Source organism: Capra hircus, chromosome 1 (genome assembly GCF_001704415.2).
Source record: "Capra hircus breed San Clemente chromosome 1, ASM170441v1, whole genome shotgun sequence".
Taxonomy (NCBI): Eukaryota; Metazoa; Chordata; class Mammalia; order Artiodactyla; family Bovidae; genus Capra; species Capra hircus.
In genome coordinates, this window is record NC_030808.1 from 81,834,805 (window position 1) to 81,860,229 (window position 25,425).

A 25,425-nucleotide genomic window follows, 5' to 3' on the forward strand; every position below is an offset into this window, starting at 1 on the left:
AAACAGTGACAGATTTTATTTTCTTTCTCCAAAATCACTGCAGATGGTGACTGCAGCCATGAAATTAAAAGACACTTGCTCTATGACCAACCTAGACAGCATATTAAAAATGATAGTTTTGACTAGCTGATATGTCCATCTAGTCAAAACTATGGTTTTTCCAGTAGTTATTTATTGAGGTGAGTGTTGGACCATAAAGAAGGCTAAATGCCGAAGAATTGATGCTATTGAACTGTGGTGTTGGAGAAGACTCTTGAGAGTCGCTTGGACTGCAAGGAGATCCAACCAGCCCATCCTAAAGGAGATCAATCCTGAGTATTCATTGGAAGGACTGATACTGAAGCTCCAATACTTTGGCCACCTGATGCGAAGAGCTGACTCATTAGAAAAGACCCTGATGCTGGGAAAGATTGAAAGGAGGAGGAGAATCGGATGACAGAGGACGAGATGGTTGGATGGCGTCACCGTCTCAATGGACATGAGCCTGAGCTAGCTCTCAGAGATGATGACAGACAGGGAAGCCTGGCATGCTGCAGTCCATGGGGTTGCAAAGAGTCAGACACAACCGAGCGACTGGACAACAAAGGCTACTGGGGTAATCATATTGTAATACACAAATGTATCAAAGCAACACATGGTACGCTCAAACTACACAATATTAAATGTCGATTATATGTCAATTTTAAAAAATAAAAAGGAAAGATATAGAAAATGTACATTGACAGAACCCAACAAAGGCAGAATACATACATAATCTTTTTCAGGTACAGTAGAGACATACCTCAGAGATATTATGAATTCAGTTTCAGGCCATTGCATTATAGCAAAAGTTGTGATAAAGCAAGTCACACAACTCTCTCGTTTCCTGTTGCATATAAAAGTTGTTTACACTAGTCTATTAAGGAGCATTATATCTAAAGAAACAATGTACATATTTTAATTGAAAAATATATTCTTGCTTAAAAAATGCTAACTATAATCTGAGCCTTCAGTGAGTAATAATTTCTTTGCTGATGGAGGGTCTTGCCTCTATGTTGATGGCTGCTGATTCATCAGGGTGGTGGTTTCTGGAGGCTGGGGTGGCTGTGGCAATTTCTCACAATAAGACAACAATTAAGTGTGCCACATCTATTGACTCTTCCTTTCACGAATGATGTCTCTGTAGCATGCAAAGCTGTCTGACAGTATTCTACCCACAACAGAACTTCTTTAAAAAATGGAGTCAATCCTCTTAAACCTTGTTGCCACTTTATCAACTAAGTTTATGTAACATAAATCCTTTGTTGTCATATCAACAATCCTTACAGCATTCTACTAGCAGTGGATCCCATCTCAGGAAAACACTTTCTTTGTTCATTCATAAGAAGAAACACCTCATCTGTTCAAGTTTTATCATGATATTGCAGCAATCCAGTCACACATCCTCAGGCTTTACTTCTGATTCTCTTGCCACTTCCACATCAGCAGTGACTTCCTCCATGAACCCCTCTAAGTAATCCACGAGGGTTGGAATCAACTTCTTCCAAACTCCTGTTAATGCTGATATTCTGTCCTTTCCCATGAATCACCAATGATCTTAATGGCATTTAGAATGGTGCACCCTTTCCAGAAGGTTTTCAGTTGACTTTGCTCAGATCCATCAGTGAACTATCTATGTCAGCTATAGCCTTATAAAATGTACTTCTTACATAATAAACTTAAAAGTCAAAATTCCTCTTTGATCCATGGGCTACAGAATGGACACTGTATTAGCAAGCATGAAAACAACATTAATTTTGTTGTGTATCTCCATCAGAGTCCTTACATGACCAGAAGCATTGTCAGTGAGCCATAATATTTTTTTCAAAGGAAACTTTTTTTCTGAGCAGCATGTTTCAACAATAAGCTGAAAATATTTAGTAAACCATGTTGTAAGCAGATGTGCTGTCATCCAGACTTTTTTGTTCCATTTACAGAGCACAGGCAAAGCAAAGTTAGCATATTTCTTAAGGGCCCCAGAATTCTGTGCATGGTAAATGAGCATTGGCTTCATCTTCAAGTCATGACCTGCAATAGCCACTAACAAGAGAGTCAATCTGTCCTTTGAAGTTTTGAAGCCAAGCACTAACTTCTCCTCTCAAGCTATAAAAGTCCTAGAAGCCAAGGCATCCTCTTTTAATATAAGGCTATTTCATCTATGACGAAAATCTGTCATTTAGTGTCCCTACCTTCATTAATCATCTTAGATAGATCTTCTGAATAACTTGCTGTTGCTTCTACATCAGTACTTTCTGCTTCACCTTGCACTCTTATGTTACGAAGATGGCTTCTTTTCTTATACTTAATGAACCAACCTTTGCAAGCTTTAGACTCTTCTTCAGCAGCTTCCTCCCTTCTTTCAGCCTTCACAGAATCGAAAACAATTAGGGCCTTGCTTTGGATTAAGTGAATTTTATGGCTGATTTGATCTTCTATCCAGCCTACTAAAACTTTCTCCACATGAGCAATAAGACTGTTTTGCTTTATCATTTGTGTGTTCACTGAAGTAGCACTGTTAATTTCCTTTAAGAACTTTTACTTTTCATTCACAACTTGGATTAACTGTTTGGCACAAGAGGCCTAGTTTCTGATCCATTTTGGCTTTTGGTAAGGCTTCCTCAGTAAGCTTAATCATTTCTAGCTTTTGATTTAAAGTGAGAGAAATGTGACTTTTCCTTTCACTTGAACACTGAAAGGCCACTGCAGGGTTATAAATGGGCCTAACTTCAAAATGAATGGTCTCAGGGAACAGGGAGGCTTGGAAAGATCCCTTGGAGATGGGAAAGGCTACCTACTCCAGTATTCTGGCCTGGAGAATTCCACTATACAGTCCATGGGGTTGGACACGACTTGGTATTACCTTTCTTTCTTAAGGAGAGGGAAAGAAACGGGATTGGCTAGTAGGCGGAGCAGCTAGAACGCATACATATATTTAGTTTGCCGTCTTAAGTAAGAGCAGTTTGTGGTCCCCACAAACAATTACAACAGTAACATCTAAGATCACTGATCACAGATCACCATGCAGTAATAATGAAAAATATTTGGGAATCACCAAAATGTGACACAGAGACACTAAGTAAATGCTTTTGGAAAAGTGGTGCCAATAAACTTGCTTGAGGCAAAATTGCCATAAACTTTCAATCTGTAAAAAAGAAATGAAGTTTCTGCAAAGTGTAATAAAGGAAAGCATGATAAAATGACGTAAGCCTGTATACACGGACCATTTACCAACAGATTATTTTCTGACAATAGCAATTTTCAATTAATTTCAAACAATTCAAGTCATACAAAGAATGTTCTCTGACTGTACTAGAAATAAGACATGAGTAACACAAAGATTTCTGGAAAATTCTCAAATATTTAGGAACTGACAAATTTCCAAATAATGCTTTGATCAAAGAACAAATCAAAAGGAAATTAGATCCTAAAAATACCCACAATCATGAAGAAACAAGATCTGAATAGACCAAAAATTAGTAAGAAAACTGAATCAGTAATAAAAAAAATTCCCCCAAAAGAAAAGTCCAGGACAAGACAGCTTCACTGGTGAATCCACCAAGTCTTTGAGGAATTAATTCCACTCCTTCTGTAACTCTCCCAAAAAACTGAAGAGGAGGGAACTCATTTTAGGAGATCAGCACTAACCTTCAAGGAAGGAAGGTTACAGGTCAATATCCCCGATGAATATAGTTGAAAGAATCATCAACAAAATACAAACTGAATTCAACAGCACCTTATAAAGTTCATATATCAAGTTTAAGAGGGATTCATGGGATGCAAGGAGGGTTTAACATACACAAATCAATAAATGTTCTAGCCAGAGAAATTAGGCAAGAATAAAAGGCATTCAAATTGGAAAGAAACAAGGAAAACTATCTCTGTTGGCAGATGATATGCTCTTATTTGTAGAAAGTTATAAATTTAGATTCCACAAAAAAGCTATTAGAATAAACAAATTAAGTAAAGTAGTAGGATATAAAATACAGGAAATCAGTTGTATTCCTATACACTAACAATTAACAGTTCAAAAAGGCAATTAAGAAACAATTCTATTTACTATAGCATCAAAATTAATAAAATACCTAGGAATAAATGTAAGGAGGCAAAAGACTTATATACTGAAAACTACAAAATGTTGCTGAAAGAAATTAAAGACAAATAGAAAGACACCCTGTGCTCATAGTTTAGAAGACTAAATATTGTTAAGATGTCCATACTATCTAAAGTATCCTATAGATTCACTGGGGTCAGTTTCAAATGCAATGGCAATTTGAGAAACAGAAAAATCCATCCTAAAATTTATATGCAATCTCAAGGGACCCTGAGTAGCAAAAAACAATCAATTAAAAAAGAACAAAGCTGAAGGTCTCACACTTCTTGATTTCTAAACTTACTGCAAAGCTACAGTGATCAAAACTGTGCTAGTCAAAAACAGATGTACAGATCAATGGAACAGAAACAAACCCACATATTTACCATCAATTAATCTTCGATAAAGGAGGCAAGAATACATAATGGAGAAAACCGTCTCTAGCAAGTGGTATTTGGAAAGCTGGAAAGACTCATGTAAATCAATGAAATTAGAACACTCACTCATATCATATACAAAAATAAACTCGAAGTGGTTTAAAGACCTAAATATTAATATAAGACATGACACCATAAGCCCCTAGAACAGAACATAGGCAAAATATTCTCTGACATAAATCGCAGCAATATGTTCTTAGATTACTTACTCTCTCAATACAGAAGAAATAAAAGCAAAAGTAAACAAAAATGGAACCTAATTAAACTTAAAAGCTTTTGCACAACAAAGGAAACTATAAACAAAACAAAAAGGCAGCCTACAGACTGAGAGTATTTGCAAATGATGCAACTGACAAGGGCTTAACTTCTAAAATATAAAAACAGCTCATACAACTCAGTATAAAAAAAAAAACCAAACAACATAATCAAAAAATGGGCAGAAGACCTTAACAGACATTTCTCCAAAGACATTCAGATGGCCAGGCACTTAAAAAGATCAACATCAACTAATTATTAGAGAAATGCAAGTCAAAACCACAAGGAAATATCACCTCACAACAATCAGAATGATCATAATCAAAAAGTCTACAAACAATAAACACTAGATAGAGTATGGGAAAAAAGGGAACTCTCCTACACTCAGTTCAGTTCAGTTGCTCAGTCATGTCCATCTCTTTGAGACCCCATGAATCGCAGCACACCAGGCCTCCCTGTCCATCACCAACTCCCGGAGTTCACTCAAACTCACATTCATCGAGTCAGTGATGCCATCCATCCATTTCATCCTCTGTCGTTCCCTTCTCCTCCTGCCCCCAATCCCTCCCAGCATCAGAGTCTTTTCCAGTGAGTCAACTCTTCGCATGAGGTGGCCAAAGTACTGGAGTTTCAGCTTTAGCATCAGTCCTTCCAAAGAAATCCCAGGGCGGATCTCCTTGCAGTCCAAGGGACTCTCAAGAGTCTTCTCCAACACCACAGTTCAAAAGCATCAATTCTTCGGTGCTCAGCTTTCATCACAGTCCAACTCTCACCTCCATACATGACCACAGGAAAAACCATAGCCTTGACTAGACAGACCTTAGTCGGCAAAGTAATGTCTCTGCTTTTTAATATGTATCTAGGTTGGTCATAACTTTTCTTCCAAGGAGTAAGCATCTTTTAATTTCATGGCTGCAATCACCATCTGCAGTGATTTTGGAGCCCAAAAAATAAAGTCTGACACTATTTCCACTGTTTCCTCATCTATTTCCCATGAAGTGATGGGACCAGATGCCATGATCTTTGTTTTCTGAATGTTGAGCTTTAAGCCAACTTTTTTACTCTCCACTTTCACTTTCATCAAGAGGCTTTTTAGCTCCTCTTCACTTTCTGCCATAAGGGTGGTGTCATCTGCATATCTGAGGTTATTGGTGTTTCTCCTGGCAATCTTGATTCCAGCTTGTGTTTCTTCCAGTACAGTGTTTCTCACGATGTGCTCTGCATATAAGTTAAATAAGCAGGGTGACAATATACAGCCTTGATGTACTCCTTTTCCTATTTGGAACCAGTCTGTTGTTCCATGTCCAGTCTCCTACACTACTGGCAGGAATAAAAATTGGTGCCCCTCTGGAAAACAATACGGAGGTCTCTTAAAAAAACGAAAACAAGAACTACCATATGATCCAGCAATCCTACTCTTGGGTATATACCTGGAAAAAACTTTAATTCAAAAAGGTATGTGCACCCCAACATTAACAGCAGCACTATTTACAGTAGCCAAGACATGGAAGCAACTTAAACGTCTATCAACAGATGAATGGATAAAGAAGATGTGGGGTGTGTCTGTATATGTGTATAAAACTCAGTCATCAAAAAAAATGAAACATTGTCATCTGAAGCAACATGGAAGGACCTCGAAATACTGAGTGAAGTCAGAGAAAGTCAAAGACAGACAAATATCATATAGTATCACTAAGCGCGGGCGGCTGCGACCCGGCGCACTAAGTGAAGCGCGGCCGAGAGGAGTTACCCCATGTCCGAGGTCAGGGGCAGCGGCCGAGAGCGCCAGGCTGCGACAGCGCAGGAACGGCTGAGAGGAGCTACCCAAGTCTGAGGTCAGGGTCGGTGGCTGAGAGGAGCTACCCCGCGTCCGAGGCCAGGGGTTGCGGCCGAGAAGAGCTACCCCGCGTCCGAGGTCAGTGGTGGCCAAGAGGAGACACCCAGCATCCGAGGTCAGGGGCGGTGGCCGAGAGGAGCTACCCCGGGTCCGAGGCCAGGGGCGGCGGCCGAGAAGAGTTACCCCGTGTCCGAGGTCAGTGGCGGCCGGGAGGAGACACCCCACGTCTGAGGTCAGGGGTGGCAGCCGAGAAGAGCTACCCCGTGTCCGAGGCCAGGGGTGGGGGCCGAGAGGAGCTACCCCGAGTCCAAGGTCGGGGGGCCTGGGAAAGCCACCTTGCGCCCGAGGCCAGGGGCGGCAGCCAGGAGGCGCAACCCGAGGAGCAGTGGCTGCGGAGGCATAGGAGGGCCTAGAGGAGCTATCCCACGTTGAAGGTCAGGAAGGGTGGCTGTAAGGAGATACCCCTCGTCCAAGGTAAGGACTGTGCTTTGCTGCAGCAGCCATGAAGAGATACCCCATGCCCAAGGTAAGAGAAACCCAAGTAAGACGATAGGTGTTGCAAGAGGGCATCAGAGGGCAGACACACTGAAACCATACTCACAGAAAACTAGTCAAGTCATCACACTAGGAACACAGCCTTGTCTAACTCAGTGAAACCAAGCCATGCCCGTGGGGCAACCCAAGACAGGTGTGTCATGGTGGAGAGGTCTGACAGAATGTGGTCCACTGGAGAAGGGAATGGCAAACCACTTCAGTATTCTTGCCTTGAGAACCCCATGAACAGTATGAAAAGGCAAAATGATAGGATACTGAAAGAGGAACTCCCCAGGTCAGTAGGTGCCCAACACACTACTGGAGATCAGTGGAGAAATAACTCCAGAAAGAATGAAGGGATGGAGTCAAAGCAAAAACAACACCCAGCTGTGGATGTGACTGGTGATAGAAGCAAGGTCCGATGCTGTAAAGAGGAATATTGCACAGGAACCTGGAATGTCAGGTCCATGAATCAAGGCAAATTGGAAGTGGTCAAACAAGAGATGGCAAGGGTGAACGTCGACATTCTAGTAATCAGTGAACTAAAATGGACTGGAATGGGTGAATTTAACTCAGATGACCATTATATCTACTACTGCGGGCAGGAATCCCTCAGTAGAAATGGAGTACCCATCATAGTCAACGAAAGAGTCCGAAATGCGGTTGGACATTGAAGAAAGCTGAGTGCTGAAGAAATGATGCTTTTGAACTGTGGTGTTGGAGAAGACTCTTGGGAGTCCCTTGGACTACAAGGAGATCCAACCAGTCCATTCTAAAGGAGATCAGCCCTGGGATTTCTTTGGAAGGAATGATGCTAAAGCTGAAACTCCAGCACTTTGGCCACCTCATGTGAAGAGTTGACTCATTGGAAAAGACCCTGATGCTGGGAGGGATTGGGGGCAGGAGGAGAAGGGGACGCCAGAGGATGAGATGGCTGGATGGCATCACGGACTCGATGGACGTGAGTCTGAGTGAACTCTGGGAGTTGGTGATGGACAGGGAGGACTGGCATGCTGCGATTCATGGAGTCACAAAGAGTCGGACTCAACTGAGCAACTGAACTCAACTGATATGTGGAACCTAAAAATAACACAAATGAATTTATTTACAAGGCAGAAATAGTCTCACAGACATAGAAAAACAAACATGTTGATCAAAGGAGAAAGTAGGAGGTAGGGATAAATTCGGAGTATAGGATTAACAGATACATACCACTATGTATAAAATAACAATGATTTAATGTATAACACAGGAAACTATATTCAATATATTCCTAAGAATAACTATAGGTTATTTCTTGCAATAACCTATAATGGAAATATATGTGTGTGTACACACATATATAAAACAATCACTATGTTGTACACCTAAAACGTTTTCACAATATTGTAAGTTTACAACAGTGTTTACAACAATATTGTAATTTATAACAATACTGTAAATCAACTACACTTCAATAACCCCCCCCCCCCGCCACCGCCCCGAAGAAACAGTGTGCTAACTGGCATAAAGGAGGAATTATAGAACAATAGAATAAAACAGATTGGAAATCCCATAAATGGTGTATATGGTCAAATGATTTTCAACAAGGGTGCTAAGTAAGACCATTTAATGTGGAAGAGACAGTCATTTAGACAAAACGGTGGTGGGAGAACTGGAGAGCCACAAGGAAAAGAATGAAGCTAGACTTACAGTTTATCACATATATCAAAAATTACCTCAAAATGGATCAAAGACCTAAATGCCAGAGGTAACACTATGAAACTCTTAGAAAAAAAAATATAGGGGGAAAAGTTCCATGACTTAGGATTTAGATTTCTTGGATGTGACAGCAAAGGCACAAGCAGCAACAACAACAACAAAGAGACAAACTGGACTTCATCAAAATTAAAAACTTTCATGGACAAATGGATAAGGCAGCTCAGAGACTGGAAGAAAGTATTTGCAAATGACAAATAAGGGTGATAAGGGTTAATACCCAGACTATATATAGACCTTCTACACTCAACAACAATAGGACAAACCACTCAACTAAAAAACAGGCAAAGGACTTGAATAAACATTTCTCCAAAGATGATAAATAAACACATGAAAAGAAGCTCTATGTCATTAGTCATTCACAGAATGCAAATTAAAAACATAATGATTCAATGCAATCCCTATCAAGCTACCAACGGTACCTTTCACAGAGCTAGAACAAATAATTTCACAGTTTGTATGGAAATACAAAAAACCTCGAATAGCCAAAGCAATCTGGAGAAAGAAGAATGGACTGGAGGAATCAACCTGCCTGACTTCAGGCTCTACTACAAAGCCACAGTCATCAAGACAGTATGGTACTGGCACAAAGACAGGAATATAGATCAATGGAACAAAATAGAAAGCCCAGAGATAAATCCATGCACCTATGGACACCTTATCTTTGACAAAGGAGGCAAGAATATACAATGAAGTAAAGACAATCTCTTTAACAAGTGGTGCTGGGAAAACTGGACAACCACTTGTAAAAGGATGAAACTAGAACACTTTCTAACACCATACACAAAAATAAACTCAAAATGGATTAAAGATCTAAATGTAAGATCAGAAACTATAAAACTCCTAGAGGAAAACATAGGCAAAACACTCTCTGATGTAAATCACAGCAGGATCCTCTATGACCCACCTCCCAGAATATTGGAAATAAAAGCAAATATAAACAAATGGGACCTAATTAAACTTAAAAGCTTCTGCACAACAAAGGAAACTATAAGTAAGGTAAAAAGACAGCCTTCGGAATGGGAGAAAATAATAGCAAATGAAGCAACTGACACATAACTAATCTCAAAAATATATAAGCAACCCCTGAAGCTCAATTCCGGAAAAATAAATGATCCAATCAAAAAATGGGCCGAAGAACTAAATAGACATTTCTCCAAAGAAGACATACAGATGGCTAACAAACATGAAAAGATGCTCAACTTCACTCATTATCAGAGAAATGCAAATCAAAACCACAATCAGGTACCACTTCACGCCAGTCAGAATGGCTGCGATCCAAAAGTCTACAAGCAATAAATGCTGGAGAGGGTGTGGAGAAAAGGGAACCCTCTTACACTGTTGGTGGGAATGCAAACTAGTACAGCCACTATGGAGAACAGTGTGGAGAGTCCTTAAAAAACTGGAAATAGAACTGCCTTATGACCCAGCAATCCCACTGCTGGGCATACACACCGAGGAAACCAGAATTGAAAGAGACACATGTACCCCAATGTTCCTTGCAACACTGTTTATAATAGCCAGGACATGGAAGCAACCTAGACGTCCATCAGCAGATGAATGGATAAGAAAGCTGTGGTACATATACACAAGGGAGTATTACTCAGCCATTAAAAAGAATACATTTGAATCAGTTCTAACGAGGTGGATGAAACTGGAGCCTATTATACAGAGTGAAGTAAGCCAGAAAGAAAAACACCAATATAGTATACTAACGCATATATATGGAATTTAGAAAGATGGAAACAATAACCCTGTATACGAGACAGCAAAAGAGACACAGATGTATAGTAGAGTCTTTTGGACTCTGTGGGAGAGGGAGAGGGTGGGATGATTTGGGAGAATGGCATTGAAACATATATAATATCATATATGAAATGAATCGCCAGTCCAGGTTCAATGCATGATACTGGATGCTTGGGGCTGGTGCACTGAAACGACCCAGAAGGATGGTACAGTGAGGGAGTAGGGAGGGGCGTTCAGGATGGGGAACACGTGTATACCTGTGGCAGATTCATGTTGATGTATGACAAAACCAATACAATATTGTAAAGTAATTAACCTCCAATTAAAATAAATTTATACTTAAAAAAGCATAATGAGATACCACTGCACACCTACTAGAGTAGCCAATATTAGAAAGACTGACTATATCAAGATGTGGAGGAACTGGAACCCTCATAACTTCTGGCAGGAGAGTAAAATACTACAGTCACTTTGGAGAACAGTTAGGCAGTTTCTTAAAATGATAAATATACATTTTTCATATGAGTCAGCCACTCCATTCTGAGGTATCACTCAAGAAAAATAAAAATATATGTTGAAACAAAATTTTTTAATACAAATTTTCATAAAAGCTTTATCTATAGGAGCCATAAACTAAAACTGCCCAAATGTCTATCAACAGGTAGAATAATAAACAAATTATGGTATATCCATAGAGTCCCTTGGACTGCAAGGAGATCCAACTAGTCCATCCTAAAGGACATCAGTCCTAGGTGTTCACTGGAAGGACTGATGAAGCTGAAACTCCAATACTTTGGCCACCTGATGCAAAGAGCTGACTCATTTGAAAAGACCCTGATGCTGGGAAAGACTGAAGGCAGGAGGAGAAGGGGACGACAGAGGATAAGATGGTTGGATGACATCACCGACTCAATAGACATGGGTCTGGGTGGACTCCGGGAGTTGGTGATGGACAGGGAGGCCTGGCGTGCTGTGGTTCATGGGGTTGCAAAGAGTCAGACACAACTGAGCAACTGAACTGAACTGAACTGATAAAATTTAATATTACTCACCAGTAAAAAGGAATGAACTCTCAATACAACAATGTGGATGCATCTCAAATAACTTCACTGAGTGAAGAACCCAGACCAAAAAAGCATACATACTTTACAATTTCCTTTATCTACTATTCTAGAAAATGCAAGACCTCTCAAGTGGCTCAGTGGTAAAGAATTTGCCTGCCAATGAAGGAGTCACAGGAGATGTGGGTTTGATCCTTGCGTCAGAAAGATCCCCTGGGGGAGGGCATGGCAACCTACTCCACTATTCTTGCCTGAGAAATCCCATGGACAGAGGAGCCTGGGGGGCTACATGGACTTTAGCCCTGGGGTCGCAGAGAGTCAGACACGACTGAGCATGCACAGAGCAACTAGAAGATGCAAATCAATGTGCTGTGACAGAAAGTCAATTGGTGGTTTTCCTGGATCAGAAGAGAGGAACTGAGTAAATTCTTGCAGGTGATGGATAGGGTCAGTATCTTGAGTATGTTGATGAATTATACATTATTATACATATGTTAAATTTGTATACTTCAAGTACAATTTGTATCAACTATACCTCAATAAAACATTTAATGAAATTTGTAGAGTACAGTTAAAAGAGTGTTCAGAAAGACATTTATAGCTTTTTATGCTATTCTGGAAAACAAAGGTTTAAAATAAAGAAACTTCCAATTTAAGAAGCTAGAAAAAGAAGATCAAAGTAAAACCAAACTAAGGAACGTAATAATAGGCAGAAATCAATGCAATAGAAATCAAACAAAATAACAGAGAAAATTAACAAAGCCAACACTGGTTTTTTGAAAATAACAAAATTGATAAATTGCTATTTAGATTGAGAAAAACAGAATATAAGTTACCAATATTAGCAATGAAAAGGAAATTATTACTCTGCGCCACATTACTCACCGATGTTTAACAGGCAATAGGAGCCTATTAAGAACAACTTTATACCAAAAATTTGATAAATGAAAAGGACACACTCCTTAAAAGCAACATATAAAACTTGACCCAAGATAAAACAAAATATGAATAGCCCTACATTAAATAAGCTAAATTTGTTATCAAATCTTTACACAAAGAAAACTGCAAGTTCACATAGTTTCAGCAGTGAATTCTAGCAAATATTAAGTACACAGAGACTAAGATATGAAATCAGAATATCAACTTACTAACTTATAAGTAGTTCAATAGATACTAGATACTATCTGTCTAGAATGATGCAGAAGAGATATAAACACTGGGAAAGCAACTGGGCTCAACTTCTCAAGCCTGTTCCAATTCCAACAGTTTAATTCTAAGAGCCTACAGTAAAAGGTGATAAAGACATTTCCTCTAACTGTGGCATCAAGCTATTCAAACAGGACCATACCGCAGTCTTTTCTGCCTTTCCCCTCTGACTTTCAGAATAACTTTAGAAAACATACCTCAACTCAGGGATCAAAACTGTTGGCTACCCAGACTGTCCTTTAAGATTTAGTAGGTCTGCAAAAATTAGACTTGAAAGTCTTTGCTTTAACATATCATGACGTTAATACTCTGGAATTTACTCCAGATGTATGATGTAGCTTGCTAAATGTGATCCAATTTTAACTCCTGGTATGCTCTTTCTGAAAAGGGAGAAAATAGATTTTCAAAGCAAAGTAGATACTTAAGCTTTAAAAAATGACCTCATAGAAGGATCTGCAGACTTTTTAAAACAAGCCAAGAACTAGATGTAGTGCTGGACAATTTATCTGAAAAAGCTGTTCTCTGGAGATTAAGTCAGAGTGTTTGAAGTAGCAACAGAAATGGTCTAGAATCACTTATGAAAGGTCTTATTTCTCATTTAACAGGATTCCTTCTGGAAATGCCTCAGGCAATGCAGCTTAAAAGACACTTCAAATCCAGGTGTGTAGACACTATATCTGGGGATATGGATGATATACTATGCCAAGGCCTTAATAATGCTACACTTTTGTAATCTTTGTTAATAAAATGATTCCCAACTTAGAGAAGCAAACTGAAGTTAAATAGCAATAGGAATATCTTCCTTATCGCCTTGTTTTTTTGAAAACCAGCTCTGATTTTTCTGATTACCAAAGGAATACATGTTTATAGGTGGAAATTAAGGAATATAAGAGTGAAATAAAGCAAATAAAAATGACAAGACAACCACACAGCAATAACTACTATTAACATTTGGAATCACACTGTTTTGTGATCTTTTCATGTAACATCTTGAGACTGTTTACTCCACCATGTCAATATTCTTTGACAACATGCTTCTTCATGGCTATAAAGCAGTCCATTCATTATATAGATAGGAAAGGAAAAGAAAAGTGAAGTCACTCAGTCGTGTCCGACTCTTTGTGACCCCATGGACTGCAGCCTCCCAGGCTCCTCTGTCCGTGAGATTTTCCAGGCAAGAATACTGGAGTGGGTTGCCATTTCCTTCTCCAGGGGATCTTCCCATCTCAGGGATTGAACCGGGTCTCCCACATTGCAGGCAGACGCTTAACCCTCTAAGCCACCAGGGAAGTAATCTAACCAAGTATCAGGAGGCTATTGGGACATTAGCTTGTTTTCAATTTTTAAAAATTATTTTAAAAATGCTGTCACAAACATCCTTGTGTAACACTTGGCATACACTCTTCATGTGTTACTTTCACTGCCCAGATTAAGTTCCTGCTTCTAAGGATGTGTGTGTGCGTGCTCAGTTGCTTCAGTCGTGTCTGACTCTTTTGCGATCCTATGGACTGTAACCTGCCAGGCTCCTTTGTCCATTGGATTCTCCAGGCAAGAATACTGGAGTGTGTTGCCATGTCCTCCTCCAGAGGATCTTCCTGACCCAAGGACTGAACCCATGTTTCCTGTGTCTCCAGTACTGTAGGCCGATTCTTTACTCACTGAGCCACCTGGGAAGGATGTAGACATTTATAAACTGCCAGTTTTCCTCTTGGGAAGTAGATAGATCCACAAACTTTTTCATTATAATTCTAAAATCCAAAAAGCTCTGAATTCAAAAGTATTTCTTAAAAACTTTTGGCACCAAAAATTATCTGACATCAAAACTTGACCTGAAGTGAAGCTATTTATGGTCTTTATCCCACGTAAGGATCTGATTATGGGATGCTGCCCTAGACCCCACTAGGAATGTAACATAACATACAACATAAGCACCATTTATTACTTTTCTTTAGTGCTTTAAAGATGCCGTTTTCTTGTCCTCCAACCTTCCATTCCCACTCCCTTTATAGGAAAGTCAGTTATTGTTGTATTACTGTCTCATCTTTGGCTGCTTTTAAGATTTCCTCTTTATCTTTGGTTTTAGCAGTTTGACAATGATGTGTCTGAGTGTGGTTTTCTTTGTACTTATCCCATTAGCAGTTTGCTAAGTTTTTGGACACATGGGTTAATGTTTTTCATCAAATGTAGGAAATTTTAAGTTCTTCCCCCCTACTTATCTCTCCTTGCTTTTGAGAATGCCAGATATAAATATAAACTTTTTGATATCATTTCACAGGTTACCAACTACTCTTTACTTATTTTTAATCTTTTAGTCTCTGTGCTTCAAGATGATTTCTACTGAACTGTCTCCAAATTATAGAAAACATTTGTTAAAAAGGCTGCTGATATCTAATGAAATTTTCATCTCAGCTTTTTCAGCTCCAGAATTTACATTTGGCTTCATTTTATAGCTTCTATTTATCTGCTAATATTTCCCTATGTATTCAATCACTGTGCAAATCTTTTCCTCTAAATCCTTTAACTGATTTATAATTTCTATTTTACAGTCTTTGACTGCTAATTCAAATATCTAGGTCATCCACAGATCTACTACCATTGATGTTTTTTCTTTTGATTTTAGGTTACCTTTTCCTTCTTCCAATTGATCGTATGACAGTTTCGGCTTTGACTTTGTGAAGAAGGATTTATTTCGCTTTTGCCCTTAGTCTTAGTATGGCATTTAGTCCTAAGGCATGGTCCTTCTACTGTTTCAATACAGAATCTGAGGTAGTTATCAATCCCTCAAATTTGTCAAAGCCTGCACTCAAACTGAGCACTATGCAGCTGCTGGTATCTCTGCGCAGTGCTTTAGGCCTCCCGATGCTACTTTCTGTCTGGTTTCTTGAAGCACTGTTTGTATATGTGCAACTTGGGAACTCACAAAAAGAGTTTAGGGATCCCTCTTTCCTGGCTCCCTTCTTTCTGAGATGTCCTCTCTCAATTTACAGCTGATTTGGTAGTCCTGAACTCTTGTTTCATCTCAATAACAACATTACTTTCTTAAGCTTTTCCTCCAGTTCTCCAAGTCAAAATGAGATAAGCTCTAAAGGGAAAAAGGCTAGTCAAGCAAAGCTCCTTTAGTTTGCATCCCTCTTTTAAGGTTTTTGTTCCTACAGTTTCTGCCTACTTCTGGTTGCTCTCCAAACAATACTTTGTCTATATAATTGCTACTGGCAGAAGAGTTGTCCTATACAGGCCATTATTGGAACTGGGACTCTGTGTTACATTTCTGAGAAACCTGTATGGGGGTCAAGAGGCAACAGTTAGGACCCTGTGTGGGAACAACTGATTGATTCAAGACTGAGAAAGGAGTACAACAGGGCTGTCTGCTGTCACCCCGTTTGTTTAACCTATACGCTGAGCACATCATGAGAAATGCCAGGCTGGATGAGTTACAAGCCAGAATCAAGACAGGCAGGAGAAGCATCAACAACCTCAGATAAGTGGACAATACCACTCTAATGGCAGAATGCAAAGAGGAACTAAAGAGCCTCTGGATGATGGTGAAAGAGGAGAGTGAAAGAGCCAGCTTAAAACTAAATATTTAAAAACTAAGATCATGGCATCCAGCCCCATTACTACAAGGCAAATAGAAGGGGAAAAGCTGGAAGCAGTGATAGACTTCTCCTTCTTGGCTCCAAAATCACTGTGAATGGTGACTGAAGCCATGAAATCAGAAGACAATTGCTTCTGGGCAGAAAAGCAATGACAAACCTAGACAGTGTGTCGAAAAGCAGAGACATTACTCTGTCAATAGAGGTCCATATAGTCAACGCTATGGTCTTCTCAGTGGTCATGTACGGTTGTGAGACCTGGACCATAAAGAAGGCAGAACGCCAAATGAATAGATGCCTTTGAACTGTGGTGCTGGAGAAGACTCCTGAAAGTCCCTTGTACAGCAAGGGGATCAAAACAGTCAATCTTAACGGAGATCAACCTGAATAGTCACTGGAAGGACTGATGCTGAAGCTGAATCTCCAGTATTCTGGTCATCTGATGCAAACAGATGACTCACTGGAAAAGTCCCTGATGCTGGGAAAGATTGAGGGCAGAAGGAGAAGAGGGCATCAGAAGATGAGATGGCTGGACAGCACCACCTATGCAATGAATGCGAACTTGGGCAAACTCTGGGAAATGGTGAGGGACATGGAGGTCTGGTGTGCTGTAGTCCCTGGGGCTGCAGAGTCAGGCACCACTGGGTGACTGAACAACAACATTACATTTCTACAAACATTTTTTTCTGTACTATCCCTGCCCCTACTTCTTCCAGAACTCCAATGACATTTATATTTTGCCTGTTCAAGCCGTTCCATAATTCATAGTTATCTGTATCTTGTCAGTGTGTATTTGATTCAGGATAGTTTCTACAGTTCTAAAGTCAAGTTCACTAATCATTCTGCAATGCTCATGATGCTGTTAATTCCATCTAGTGTGTTCTTCATCTCATACTGAAGGTTTAATCTGCAGATGTTTGACTGGCTCTTTATAGCTTTCATCTCTCTAACACGTTCAATCTTTCCTCTAGCTTCTTCAACATATGGAATCCAACTATAATAGCTGTTCTTGTCTACTAATCCTAGCATATGTGCCATTTCTGGGTCTGTTTCAATGGACTGTTTTCTTAAGACAATTTTTAAATATTAGTTTAGGTTCACAGCAAAATTGAGAGGAACGTACAGAGAAACTACATATATGCCATACTCCCACAGATGCAGAGTTTCCTCTATTATCAACATCTCCCACCAGAGTGGTGCATCTGTTTTAACTGGGGACGTGTTACATGGACACACTATCACCATCCAAAGTCCACAGTTTACATTAGGGCTCACTCTTGGCACTGCATATTCTATGGATTTGAACAAACATGTAACGACACATATCCATCTTTACAGTATCACACAGAGTATTTTCACTGCCCTAAAAATTCTCTCTTCCATTTATTCATCCTTCCCTCTCTTCTCCCTGTAAGTAAACATTGATCTTTTTACTGTCTCCATAGTTTTGCCTTTTCCAGAATGTCATGTAATTGATTTTTTCGATCCTTTTTATGACTTGTATTTTCCTGCTTTCTTGCATGCCTTGTAATTTTTTATCAAATGCCAGGCACTGTAAATTCTACTTTGTTCAGTTAGATATTTTTGTAATCCTTAACATATTATTGAACTTTGTTCTGTGATGTTGTTAAACTACATGGAAATAATTTGATTGTTTTAGATTCTGCTTTTAAGTTTTGTTAGATGGGCTCAAAATAGCAGTTAATCTAGGGTTAAATTTCCCCAAACACCGGGGTCAGAACCGTACTTAGTACTCTCAGTGCTGCCCTGTGAGTTATTCTGCTTTCCAGGTTTGCAATATTTCTGGCTCCCAATGAATCTGAGGCACTGCTGCCCCTAATATTTTGGGCACTTCTTTTTCTGGCCTTGAGTCATTTCCCCACACTAACGGGTCATTATTCAGTGCAAGGTCGCCTTCTGCAGATCTCCGGAGCCCTTCGTGTGCCTCTCATCCATCCAGTGGTCTGTGCTGTGAACTCGAGCCACCTGTCTTCCTTGGACTCCCTGCTCTGCTTCAACCCAGAGACACTGATGAACTCTGCCTTGGTTCTCCCTCCCTGTGCAATGGCTTGGAAACTGTCCTCCAGGAGTACGTCAGGGGGTAATGCTAGGATTTATATGATTTGTTTATTGTCTCTCAAAAGAGACTTAGCAGCAGGGGTCATTATCCTTCACTGCTTGAGGTCCAGTGTCTTGAGAATCATCGCTTTATATATTTTGACCATTTTCCCTGCAAAAGACTCCTAGTGAAATGGAAGTCTCTGTAATACCATTCTTAAAAAAAATAAATTAAAAAATTGTGAATTCTGAGACATATCTGGCTAAAAGGATTTGGATAAGAGACTGCGGACTTGTACAAATATGCATTCCCACTAGTCTGTCTCTTCACATGCCTATCATAAATGCATTAGTATTTTTAATATATGCCAGTTTAATATGTATTTTTTAAATTTTGAAAGTTTAGTACATTTTAAAAAGTGGTATCATATTGCTGTTTTAACTGGTATTGCTTTGATCATTGGTAAACTTGGAACGTTTTTTCACATTTTATTGGAAATTTATTATACCATTTGCCTATATTTCCAGTAAAGCTTTAGTTCTATGTAAAGACTGGAAACACTTTTTTTGGTACTATTGTCTTCCTTTTCAGGCTTTTTCTGGATCAAAGGAAAGTGAAAAAATTTATAGAACCTTAAGAATCTGATTGTTACGCTACTCTGGCAAAAAGATGAAGACTTGGATGCTAATAGTGGTATGGCTATCTGTACATTTTCCACAATCATAATCAATGGATAGTATCAATTCCCTTGTTTTAAACTCTTACTGTAAGAATATAAATTAAACTCTTTACCAGAATCTTGCAAGCTAATAACGATCTGGCCCTCCCTACCTCTTAAACCTCATTCTTTGCCATGTTCCCCTTTATTACTATGTTCCAGACTGATCTTTTTCAGTTCCTTGAACAAGTTATTTCCTCCTCTGTTCCTTTGTGCCTGCTGTTATCTTTTGCTTTGAATGTTCTTCCCCGGCTGGACCCTTCTTATCTCTGCAGATAGATATTTTCCGACCAATTATCAGTGGTATCCAACTCTTTGCAACCCTATGGACTGCAGCAAGCCAGGCCTCTCTGTCCATCACCAACTCATGTCCATTGAGTCAGTGATGCCATCCAACCATCTCATCCTCTGTCGTCCCCTTCTCCTCCTGCCTTCAATCTTTCCCAGTATCAGGGTCTTTTCCAATGAGTCAGTTATTTGCATCAGATGGCCAAAGTATTGGAGTTTCAGCTTCAACATCAGTCCTTCCAATGAATATGCAAGACTGATTTCCTTTAGAATGGACTGGTTGGATCTCCTTGCAGTCCAAGGGACTCTCAAGAGTCTTCTCCAACACCACACTTCAAAAGCATCAATTCTTTGGCGCTCAGCTCTCTTTCTAGTCCAGCTCTCACATCCATACATGACTACTGGAAAAACCATAGCCTTGACTAGACGGACCTTAGTTGGCAAAGTAATATCTCTGCTTTTTAATATACTGTCTAGGTTGGTCATAACTTTCCTTCCAAGGAGTAAGCATCTTTTAATTTCATGGTTGCAGTCACCATCTGCAGTGATTTTGGAGTCCCCCAAAATAAAGTCTGACACTGTTTCCACTGTTTCCCATCTATTTCCCAGGAAGTGATGGGACCAGATGCCATGATCTTCATTTTCTGAATGTTGAGCTTTAAGCCAACTTTTTCACTCTCCTCTTTCACTTTCATCAAGAGGCTCTTTAGTTCTTCACTTTCTGCCATAAGGGTGGTATCATCTGCATATCTGAGGTTATTGATATTTCTCCCGGCAATCTTGATTCCAGCTTGTGCTTCTTCCAGCCCAGCATTTCTCCTGATATACTCTGCATATAAGTTAAATAAGCAGGGTGACAATATACAGCCTTGACGTACTCCTTGTATGTCTGTTGTTCCATGTCCGTCTAACTGTTGCTTCCTGACCTGAATACAGGTTTCTCAAGAGGCAGGTCAGGTGGTCTGGTATTCCCATCTCTTTCAGAATTTTCCTCAGTTTATTGTGATCCACACAGTCAAAGGCTTTGGCATAGTCAATTAAGCAGAAATAGATGTTTTTCTGGAACTCTCTTGCTTTTTTGATGATCCAGCAGACGTTGGCAATTTGATCTCTGGTTCCTCTGCCTTTTCTAATCAAACTTGAACATCTGGAAGTTCACGGTTTACATACTGCTGAAGCCTGAGTGGTGTCTGCGTGGTGCTGGAGCAGCAAGCAGCCGAGAGGAAATACCCCACATCCAAGGTCAGGAGCGGCGGCCGTTGGGAGATACCCCATGTCCAAAGTAAGGAGCAGCGGCTGCGCTTTGCTGGAGCAGCTGTGAAGAGATACCCCACATCCAAGGTAAGAGAAACACCACTAAGATGGTAGGAACTGAGAAAGGGCATCAGAGGGCAGACAGACTGAAACCACAATCACAAAATACTAGCCAATCTGATCACAGGGACCACAGCCTTGTCTAACTCAATGAAACTAAGCCATGCCATGTAGGGCCACCCAAGACAAATGGGTCATGGTGGAGAGTTCTGACAAAATGTGGTCCACTGGAGAAGGGAATGGCAAATGACTTCAGTATTCTTGCCTTGAGAACCTCATGAACAGTATGAAAAGGCAAAAAGTTAGGACACTGAAAGATGAACTCCCCAGGTGGGTAGGTGCCCAATATGCTACTGAAGAACTATGGATGGAGGGTTGTAATGCTGTACAGGAGGTGGTGACCAAAACCATCCCCAAGAAAAAGGGATTCAACAAGGCAAAATGGTTGTCTGAGGAGGCCTTACAAACAGCTGAGGAAAGAAAACTGAAATGCAAAGGAGAAAAGGAAAGATATACCCATCTGAATGCAGAGTTCCAAAGAATAGCAAGGAGAGATAAGAAAGCCTTCTTAAGTGAACAATACAAAGAAATACAGGAAAACAACAGAATGGAAAAAACTAGAGATCTCTTCAAGAAAATTAGAGATACCAAGGGAACATTTCATGCAAAGATGCACAAAATAAAGGACAGAAACGGTATGGGTCTAACAGAACCAGAAGATATAAAAAAGAGGTGGCAAGAATATACAGAATTGTACAAAAAAGGCCTCAATAACCCAGATAATCATGATGGTGTGGTCACTGACCTAGAGCCAGACATCCTCAAGTATGAAATCAAGTAGGCCTTAGGAAGCATTACTACAAACAAAGCTAGTGGAGGTGATGGAATTTCAGCTGAGCTATTTCAAGTCCACTGTTGAAGTGCAGCACTCAAAGGTGGCCATAGGACCGGAAGAGGTCAGTTTTCATTCCAATTCCACCATGTCAAAGCATGTTCAAACTACCACACAATTGTGCTCATTTCACATATTAGGAAGGTAATGTTCAAAATCCTTCAAGCTAGGGTTCAAAGTATGTGAACCAAGAACTTCCAGATGTACAAGCTGGATTTGGAAAAGGCAGAGGAATCAGAGTTCAAATTGCCAACAGAATTCCAGAAAAACATCTATGTTTGCTTCACTGACTATGAAGCTAAAGCCTTGGACTGTGTGGATCACAACAAACTGTGGAAAGTTCTTCAAGAGACGGGAATACTTTCCCTTCGCCGCTGCGGCCGCGGCCATGAGTATGCTCAGGCTTCAGAAGAGGCTTGCCTCCAGTGTCCTTCGCTGTGGCAAGAAGAAGGTCTGGTTGGACCCCAATGAGACAAATGAAATCGCCAATGCCAACTCCCGCCAACAGATCCGGAAGCTGATCAAAGATGGGCTGATCATCCGGAAGCCTGTGACTGTCCATTCCCGGGCTCGATGCCGGAAAAACACCTTGGCTCGCCGGAAGGGCAGGCATATGGGTATAGGTAAGCGAAAGGGTACTGCCAATGCTCGAATGCCCGAGAAGGTAACGTGGATGGGGAAGATGAGAATTCTGCACCGGCTGCTCAGACGATACCGTGAATCTAAGAAGATTGACCGCCACATGTATCACAGCCTGTACCTGAAGGTGAAGGGTAACGTGTTCAAAAACAAGCGGATTCTCATGGAACATATCCACAAGCTGAAGGCAGACAAGGCTCGCAAGAAGCTTCTGGCGGACCAGGCTGAGGCCCGCAGGTCTAAGACCAAGGAAACGCGCAAGCGCCGTGAAGAGCGGCTCCAGGCCAAGAAGGAGGAAATCATCAAGACTCTGTCCAAGGAGGAAGAGACCAAGAAATAAAGTTCTCCCCCTCTTCTCTGTACATAGTGGCCTCGGCACTTGCATAGATCACTCATTCAATAAAAGACAAGCCTTTACCTGCCTAAAAAAAAAAAAAAAAAAAAAAAAGAGACGGGAATACCAGACCACCTTACATGCCTCCTGAGAAACCTGTATGCAGGTCAAGAAGCAACAATTAGAACCAGACATAGAACAACAGACTGGTTCAAAATTGAGAAAGTAGTATATCAAGGCTGTATATTGTCACCCTGCTTATTTAACTTATATGCAGAGTACATCATGGGAAATGCTGGGCTGGGTGAAGATCAAGCTGGAATCAAGACTGCTGGAAGACGTATCAATAACTTCAGATAAGCAGATGATACGTTATGGCAGAAAGTGAGGAGGCAGTAAAGATCCTCTTGATGAAGGTGAAAGAGGAGAGTGAAAAAGTTGGCTTAAAACTCAACATTCAAAAAACTAAGATCATGGCATCTGGTCCCAACACTTTATGGCAAATAGAAAGGGAAACAATAGGAAACAGTGACAAACTATTTTCTTAGGCTCCAAAATCACTGCAGACGGTGACTTCAACCATGAAATAAAAGATGCTTGCTCCTTGGAAGAAAAGCTATGACCAACCTAGGCAGCATATTAAAAAGCACAGACATCACTTTGCCCACAAAGGTCCATCTAGTCAAAGCTTTGGTTTTTCCAGTAGTCATGTACGGATATGAGAGATGGACCATAAAAGAGGCTGGGTGCCAGAGAATTGATGCTTTTGAACTGTGGTGTTGGAGAAGACTCTTAAGAGTCCCTTGGACAGCAAGGAAATCAACCCTGAATACTCCTTGGAAGAACTGATGCTGAAGCTGAAGCTCTAATAATCTGGGCACCTTACACGAAGAACCGACCCACTAGAAAAGATCCTGATGCTAGGAAAGATTGAGGGCAAGAGAAGATGGGGACAACAGAGGTTGAGATAGTTGGATTCCATCACTGACTCAATGGACATGAGTTTGAGCAATCTCCAGGAGATAGTGAAGGACAGGGAAGCCTGGTGTGCTGTAGTCCATGGGTCACAAAGAGCAAGACACAACTGAGCAAATGAATAACAATAACAAGGTATACATTATATATGAGCTGAAGTAATGAATCACTTAATACTAGTACATAATAACAAGAATATTGGAAAATGAACATAAGTCTTCTCAAAAAGATGCATTTATGTTAGGATTATTTATCACCTCTTTGCACTTGAGACATATTAATATTCATTTCATTTCTAAGTTTAATTTAGAAGGTATTCTTTTGAGAAATGCTTCTATCTTCAAAATTCATTTTTTAGAATTTTATTTGAATCTAATATAACAGGGAGCTAACATTCTGTGAAAACAGGGCCTTAATACCAGTTTTCCTATTTCATTAAATAGCATGTGAAACAAATCTCCAATTTATAGTGGGATAAATAAACAATGTACAATGATTAACAGAAAATTATGCCCAGTATTAATAAATGTCACTTACTGAATAATTTCTTCAAAGTTGTAAATATTTCCATCTGACATTATGTGTAGATTTATCCCCCAAAATCAAACATTTTCTTATACAATTCTAAAAACCAAGAAATAAACTCCAAGTACCAGGGAAAGTATCAGCTTATTTCTTTTCATTCTCTCCTTTTGCGATTGTTAAGGATGACTAGGCATCTATATGTTTATTTTCAATCCCCTTCTTCTTTGCATATTTCTCTTTCACTGAAAAAACAAAAAACTCTCATATTTGACTGCTGTATCTGGTCATTTACTGAAAAGGGATGATATATCCAAATCTGAAAAAGATATCAAGCTACACATAGTAAGACTTTCTAATGAGTCTCCAAATGCTCTTGTTTTTTAAAAAATTTATTATTTTTAAAATTAATTTATTTTTTATTGAAGGATAATTGCTTTACAGAATTTTGTTTTTTTCCGTCAAACCTCAGCGTGAATCAGCCATAGGTATACATATATCTCCTCCCTTTGAAATTCCTTTCCATTCCCCTCCCCATCCCACCCCTCTAGGTTGATACAGAGCCCTTGTTTGAGTTTCCTGAGCCATAGAGCAAATTTCTGTTGGCTATCTTCTTTACATATGGTAATGGAAGTTTCCATGTTACTCTTCCCATACATCTCCCCCCTCCTCCCCTCTCACAATGTCTATAAGTCTGTTCTCTATGTCTGTTTCTCCATTGCCCTGTAAATAAATTCTTCAGTATCATTTTTCTAGATTTTGTATGCATGCACTAGAATGTGGCATTTATCTTTCTGACTTACTTTACTCTGTATAATAGACTCTAGGTTCATCCACCTCATTAGAACTGATTCAAATGCATTCCTTTTATGGCTGAGTAATATTCCATTGTGTATATGCACCACAACTTCTTTATCCATTCATCTGTCTATGGATATCTAGGTTGCTTCCATGTTCTAGCTATTGTAAATAGTGCTGCACTGAACAATGGGATACATGCATCTTTTTCAATTCTGGTTTCCTCCTAGGTATATGCCTACGAGTGGGATTGCTGGGTCATATGGTGGTTTTATTTCCAGTTTTTAAAGGAATTTCCACATTGCCTTCCATAGTGGCTGTATCAATTTACATTCGTACAAACAGTGCAAG

At 39.9% G+C, this 25,425-nt stretch overlaps 1 protein-coding gene and 1 pseudogene across 4 annotated transcripts in view; one reads left to right on the forward strand and one right to left on the reverse strand.

The window, feature by feature from the left end:
• The window catches only part of VPS8 (VPS8, CORVET complex subunit), a 297,839-nt gene that overhangs the window by 39,736 nt on the left and 232,678 nt on the right, over positions 1 to 25,425 (reverse strand). The window lies entirely within an intron of this gene.
• On the forward strand, positions 22,158 to 22,893 carry LOC102180154 (annotated as a pseudogene). The gene has a single exon (XR_001295699.2). The product of XR_001295699.2 is annotated as a 60S ribosomal protein L19 pseudogene (transcript).